Here is a 7361-nt window from a genome sequence, read left to right as displayed (position 1 = left end):
AAAAAAAAAAAAATTAGTAATTAGAGCATGAGAAAACTTTCCAACTAAATACAGTTAATCATTTTAAATGTGTTCCTTTGAAAAAGACTCCAGAGTGATATTATAATCTAACATTGAAGTCTTATCATTCATTTATTTTTTTCTTTGGAAAATGGAAAAGATATTTAGATTAAAACTAAAGTCAGATTAAGTAAATAAAGCAAATTCTGAATTTGCCTATTCATGTAACAATGAGTTGATTGGTTGAACCCCTATTTTCATCCGCTGCCTCTTGCCTTTACTATAAAGATTAAAAGGCTATCAATTTAACTCCAATCTTCTAAACATCCTTGATGCTAGGAGTACCCATTCTCAACTGAGAAGTGTAAGTAGAAGTCTGTTGAGTCCATCTTTTCCCTTTGACGTTTTCTACTTTCTCTTGCCTGGAAAATACTGTGAGGCATTTGGCCTTCTTGTGACATGAGGCAAAAGGATGTGTATGTGGAGCCCTGAGAAAGACTCTGGGAGAGACTGTGTCAGCCTTACATTGAAGACTTTCAAATCCATTCCTATATTAGGCAAATTATTGCATAGTTAAGCCAGCATTTGTACGACTTCTCTTACTTGCCAGTGAACCCACACCTACACGATAGGGGTTATATGTCATTTTATCTATCTTTTGAGTCAGATGTGTTTCTTGGTTTGGGAGTCCACAGAATCAGACTCTGAAACAAGGATGGATTCAAGTGCAGGTATTTTATTTCTGATGTGCTCCCAAAAAAATATCTCTGGAGAGTGGAGCTGAACCCCACTGAAGGTCTTTGAAAGAGAACTTAGAATATGGAGCAGATTTAGCCACACAGAGCAGCATTTGTTCACCATCTTGCCAGCTATCAGTTTTCTTTTGGGCACTGTTTTCTTTTTCTTTTTTTTTTTTTTGAGACAGAGCCTTAAGCTGTCCCCTGGGTAGACAGAATGCCGTGGCATCACAGCTCACAGCAACCTCCAACTCCTGGGCTCAAGAGAGTCTCTTGCCTCAGCCTCCCAAGTAGCTGGGACCACAGGCGCCCACCACAATACCTGGCTATTTTTTGGTTGCAGCTGTCATTGTTGTTTGGCGGGTCCGGGCTGGATTTGACCCCGCCAGCTCAGGTGTATGTGGCTGGTGCCTTAGCCACTTGAGCCACAGGCGCCAAGCCAAGGCACTGTTTTCAAGACATTTACGTTCTAGCATTAATTACTTCCTTTACACATTGGATTAGCAGGTCTCTGTGGACAAAAAAAAAAAAAAAAAAAAAAAGTTATGTCAGGGTGAGGGTTGTAGCTGATCATGGTAAGCAGACTTCAGGGTGAGATTATAATGCAAATCTATACAGGTCTAGCACAACAGTGTGTTATCCAGTGCAGCATGGACCTCCTCAAATGACTCATGCCTTAAGCTAAATCGTCTCTGTTCCTGACGGATATTTTTAGATAGTATCGTGTCCCAATTTCTAATAAAGAAATACACAATGGCAAAGCTGTAGCTCCACTGCTGCTATTGGTACCAACTGCAGTTGACACTCATGATATCCTTCTACCGTTTTCTCTAGATCCCACTCATCCTTGCTGCTTTTTATCCATGGGGCAACTTAAACGTTCATTTTTGAAGTTATATAGCTCCTAAAATTGACTATTTGCCAGTTATCACTGGACGTAAGCATATAAAGTGTCCTCACTAATTTTCAGAATTCCTAACATACTTTTTTCAATACCTATTACATAAGAGTAACCCTAACTCCTAATGCGAATGACAGGCAATTACCAAGACAGTTTAGTAACTCTCTTCCTTGCCTCTTAATCTGCTAACGTAAAAAGGCTCAAATCACCAAATGGCAGTAACAGATTTAGGGTTAGTAAAAATTTTATCATGCTACTTGATAGAAGCCTATTTATTCCATTTCCAGAACAGGACATCTTGTTCAACAGAGCCTAACGCTGCAGAGAAGGGAAGCACCAATTCCCAAAAAGATAACTGGAAGTGATACAGAGACAGATTACTCCTACTTCCACCCTGGGTTTCTGGCCCTGTGCCTGTTTTAAAGCACAGTGTCCCACATCCTCAGAGCATTTACTCCCAAATCAGAGTAGCTGGCAGCTTTTGAGGGGCACAGTTGAGCTGAGATCAGTAAATCTCATGGAAGGTCAAGGGCCTAATATCATAACTCCTCCATCGCACAACAAAGGCATCACCATAGACCATATCAAGGTAAATCCAATATTCAGCAAATCCTTGGATATTCGTAGTGGTTAAAGTATTTCAGGCCAAAAAAAAAAAAAAGCCCATATTAGAAATAATTTACAATGCCAGTAAGGATGAATTATCTCTTTCTGTGTTATACATGGAGTCCAATACAATCACCTTGCCATCAAATGACTGATTAGTCACTAACAAATGGTGCTGTACTGGGGGCTTTCTATCACTTTCAGCTATACCCTTGGGAATTCGTGTTTCCCACCCCTGTAACTGTAGGCTCTGATGGATTAGATATCCTGGTTTCCCTGAAGATGAGGACCTCCCAGCCATCAATCGGACCTGACTGCCTATTATGATAATTATATCCATGTTTCTGATAGTTAGGTGACTCTACATGGCCTCTAAAATGATAGATTACCATCAATCTCATCGATAGCCCAGTCCTATCACAACATTCCCCCAAATTAAATAGCCCCTATTTCTTAACAATACTGATGTTCCCTTTGCTATCACATTCTCTGTCACTCAAGAGAAAAAAGTACACTTTGAGCTGCACCACAGCACATAATCAACATGTTGACTCTCAAGTATCACACAGTAAAGCCATCCTGATATACTCAGATTGCCAGGACAACCAATCTCTTCTTGAATATTTTTCAAGTAAGTTCTGGCAGATCCACGTCACTTACCGTGGGGAATTTTTTTCCCCAAATGCTAAAAGAGCCATTCCAAAAGAATTACAGGACCAGCTTTCAGGGTCTCTGCTAGCGCCTTACTCCTGAGTCTCAGGAGAGTGCTCCCTACCAATGAACTTGCCCTTGTCTTGCCACCCCTCAGTTGTAACATTGTTAACATAAAGTTTCAAGCATGTTCTCCCAGTAAGTAATTTGGTAAGTAACCCCCTTCCTCCTAAAATATCCACAGGAAATCTTCCTTCCGCGTTTCAGTGCCCATTCCTTCCCTAATATGGACCCAACATTAGTGTCAGAGCCTTGCCGGGCTGTGAATTCAGCTCACTTGTCCTTTTTTCAGCAGCCTGCGCTCCTACTAAGGGGAACAAGGCCTTTCTAAGTGTGGTCATATTTTTTAGGGCTATCACCACCAAATCAGAGTTGAGAGGCTGTCACTTTTATACTACAGAGTTTTTATTACAATTGTCACCTGTTAATCAATGTCATATCCTTATAGTTACCATTATACCATATTTCTCAATCACTAAAGGTTTAGCCTGAACTCAGACATCTTTTCCCCTACTAATTTCTCCCAGTGAAGCCCAGGTGAAAGTTTAGTACAAGAAAAGTTACAAACACATGGCTTACCAATAGTAATAGGGTCCTTGTTACTATCTGGCAAGTGACTAACCCAGTTCCAGAATCTTGTTTGAGGGTTTGCTCTTATGACTATTTTTAGCACCAATTCTCTTTGTTTGGGTTCCCCTAGAAGCAGCTGCTAAGATAAGGAGTCAAGAGTAGGTACTTCATTTGAGAGATGATCCCAGGCAGCACCACCAGAGAAGTAGATAAAAATGACAGAAAAGAGAAGGAATTCAATAAGGGTGGGTTAGCAAGCCAGTTACTGATTTGGGCAAGTGGGCTCAATCCCGTTAGGGCACTTGAGGGAGCTGACATTATCCCATTCCAGGGGTGAGAAAGCTGAGCTGCTTACCCACTGTCTCCCCCTGTCACTGGCCAGAGCACTAGCTCAGCCTTTCAGCCTGCCTTGTGCAGAGGGGAGGCCTGCACCCACAGCTGGACTGAAGCTTTCAGGCCGAGAGTCACAGTTAGGACTGTGCTCACAGTACGTGAGGTGCAGAAAGGACATGGAGGGCCGCTGGTTATATCTGCTCTAATATGGAACAGCCTTCCTTGCCAGGTGGAGAAATCTACCTCTGGTCACGTGCCTATGCAATCTAGGGCACCATCTAGGGGAAAGTGCCCTAGAATCATATTATCTAAATACATCGCATACAACTCTCTCCTTGTTCTGGCATCTAAAATTCCCCCATTTTTATTCCTTTGGCCTATGCTCTTGATAGACTTTGTTAAAAGATAAATTCTACAAGGAAAGAATCATGCACTATAACAATAAAATACAATGCATAAAATAGGAAAAGGAAGGTGCCTGTTTAAGGTAGAATTTGGCATTGCAATGAAAAGATCCTGGTACCTCTTTAAAAGCCAAACACCTGGAGATATTCCCAAGATCTTCCTTTATGTGGCTCATTCCTTCGTAACACCCCACAACACATAGTAAGCCGTTTATAATGCACTATTCCATTTAATACTCAGCAGGAGTAGGTGGTGACCAGTACTCTTTTCTCTAAGGGTCTTTTCTGTCACCCTACCTTCCAAGGCCAAATCCATACCCAGGAGTAAGATGCCATGGTATTAGCAAAGAACATCGTTTGAACTTTGATAGGTTTAATTCATATTTTAAGAGTGAAAATATTCTCTCATTCATGTGACAGCTTTTGTTTGTTTGTTTGTTTGTTTTTCAGTTTTCTCTATTTTACACAATTTGCTTTGGGGAATCTCTTTTTTCTAAGTCTTTTCTTTCAGCTTATTACAGTAAAATAGTCCTGGGATTACCTTTATTTCCTGAAAGATGTCTCCTTTCAGAAAGCCTAAAAGATCACAGGAGGTAGAGGAAAAGGACGTATGCAGTGTTCTGCATAGCCAGCTCGGCTCTGGGCCGTAGGGAGAAAAGTCTCTGTGGAGGACATTTGCCATTTTTGAGGCTGCCTATATCATTCAGGGTCCCAGATAGAAACAGATGGCACATTCAAATTAAAATAATTTGAGAAGAATTTAATTAAGGGGTAATTTACAAAGATGAGGGTAGTGTAGAAAGAAGCCACAAGGGACGGTGCTGGATCTTATGCCATGGCCACCCACAGGTTTGAAGGAGCATAGGGTGGGAGTAGTTATAGGATCTCAGTGACCCAGAAAGCAGAGTGGAAAAGATCTCCTGCAGAAGCTAACAGTTCAGGAAAGGGAGGCAGCCAGCCCTGGAGATCCTGCAGCGAGGGAGACAGGAGAATTAATGCCCTGATTTCTCTCCCCTTGGCACCAATATTCTACCCCGGCTTCCTGTGGGCTGACCCCAACTGAGGCCAGACAAAAGGGGATGGGTTATTGGATTCTGTACAAGTCTGAAATTCAGGTCATAGGTTGTGAAAGGATGGAGATGTGCATTTGAAAAAGCACTGGCATATTCCCAGCCAACTGCCCTTATTTATATTTGGGAGAATTTACAACAGTATTAATTTAATGAAATTTAGGGATCATCCTCCAATAACGAAGCTAAAAAACATTAGACATTTGCTCTCTGTCTCTGATTCCTGGAAGCTATGCTTCGTCAATCATTTTCCTCATGCCAGGGAAATAAAGAGACTTTGAATTAATTCTGTCTGTCTAGGGGAAGAAATTATGGTGGTGCCAGCAATAGCTTCACTGAAGCAGTGGAGCCAGTGGGAGGCCCCAGCATCCAGTGGTGGCCGCCTTGGCGTCTGTCCAGGGCGTTCTCTCTAGGTGGCCTTGCTTCTCTGTCCGGCCAGTTAGGGTTTTGTTTTTGTTTTTGCTTTTAAAGTTTTCCTGAGCCCAGTTTTCTAGCCTTCCTGTCACATCAGGGGTGTGTATATGTGTGTGTGTGTGTGCATGTGTGTGTTTCAAATAAACTTCCTGGCGGCTTAAATTCACCAGAGACCATGTCTGGTTTTTAGAGTAAAGAATTCTGATTAATGGGGAAAAGGCAGTATAGTGAACAAGTGGCAGAGTGACACTGGAGTGGCTACAGTGATACACAGGGGGTCCAGGGCTGCCCTCGGAGTGCTGCAACCTTAAACAAACTTAGCAAATAAGAAGGAACCCGGAATTGCTCATCTTGCTTAATTAGAGCAGAAAACAAATAAACCAAAAAATCCTTCTCGTATTCTGGGAGGAGAAACTCGATCCCCAGCATGCAGCCGCACGTCCATGATTCATATTTCACTTACAGTAGTCTGGAACAAAAAGCCCATGGAAGGCGCGGGGAAACTGAGTGACTGCGGGAACGGCACGCCAGGGACCAGGCTTGCAAAGACTGCAGGGTGAGCAGATGCTTCTCATGGCATTGGGTAATTCAAAACAAAAATGAAAAGCAAAGAGCAGCAGCCCAAATCCCTAAATTCTTGGCTCCAGTAACAAACTGAAACCCAGGAAATGTCTACAATTAAGCTAAAGAATCGTTTATCTTTTTCAGTGGCAGAGCTGAGATGGGGCAGGGGGCAAATGCACATTTAAGATCGCAGCTACTGTGTCAGTTGGGAATCATATTCGTCGGTCTCTTTCCCCCACTTCCTAAACTCCGAGCGGTCTTTCTTCCCAGCCCTTCTTCTCTCTATAGTAGAAGTCTCAAAGTGAGGCACATCCCTGAAAAACAGCAATGGGTAAACATCAGGGTCCAGAGTGGGAAGGACAGAGGGGAGTCTCTGGAGGCTGAGGCATAGGAAGCAGTAACCAGCATTGAAGCCAAAAAGAAAAGTGGAAACCTCCATTATCAAGGAGAGGCAGGAGACAGAAGAGAAGGCCACTTACATTTATTCGGAAAATTATTAGATGTGAGTGAGGGATTTTCTAAAAAGCAATAAAAAAATTGGAGCAGAAGATAAACCAGTAAATTTTCTCCTTGAATTTATCTGAATAATACCATAGTATTCTTAAAAGCTTTTAAGATCACTACTATAGACAAAACCCTTTGTTTACAGATATTTTAGAAAACAAAAGCATTTATTTACTGATTATAAAACAGAGCTATATTTTGTTCTTTAACAGAGCAGTGCTTCTAATGATATGCTTATTAAATTTAAGTGGCTCAGTGATACTATCTTTTATGGGTTCCTCATTTCCTGGTACCTTTCTTTAAATTCAGCACTGCTTTTATGGTATTACAAAGGTTGTTCAGGAAAAAATTCTATTATAGCTAATTGTCAAGAGATAATCAGAGAATAGTTTAATCATCAAATTTATTGTGATAGAATATTATGATATGGATAAGAAAAGTATCTCTAAAATCAGCATGAGCACAATTTCAACATAAATGCTTCCATATATAAATTTTGAGTCTTGTAAAAAACATAAGTGGATCTAAGGTCAGTCTTCCAATGAAT

The sequence above is a fragment of the Otolemur garnettii genome, unplaced genomic scaffold (genome assembly GCF_000181295.1).
Source record: "Otolemur garnettii isolate 467f Iridium unplaced genomic scaffold, OtoGar3 scaffold00009, whole genome shotgun sequence".
Lineage (NCBI taxonomy): Eukaryota > Metazoa > Chordata > Mammalia > Primates > Galagidae > Otolemur > Otolemur garnettii.
This window is presented reverse-complemented; position numbering follows the sequence as displayed.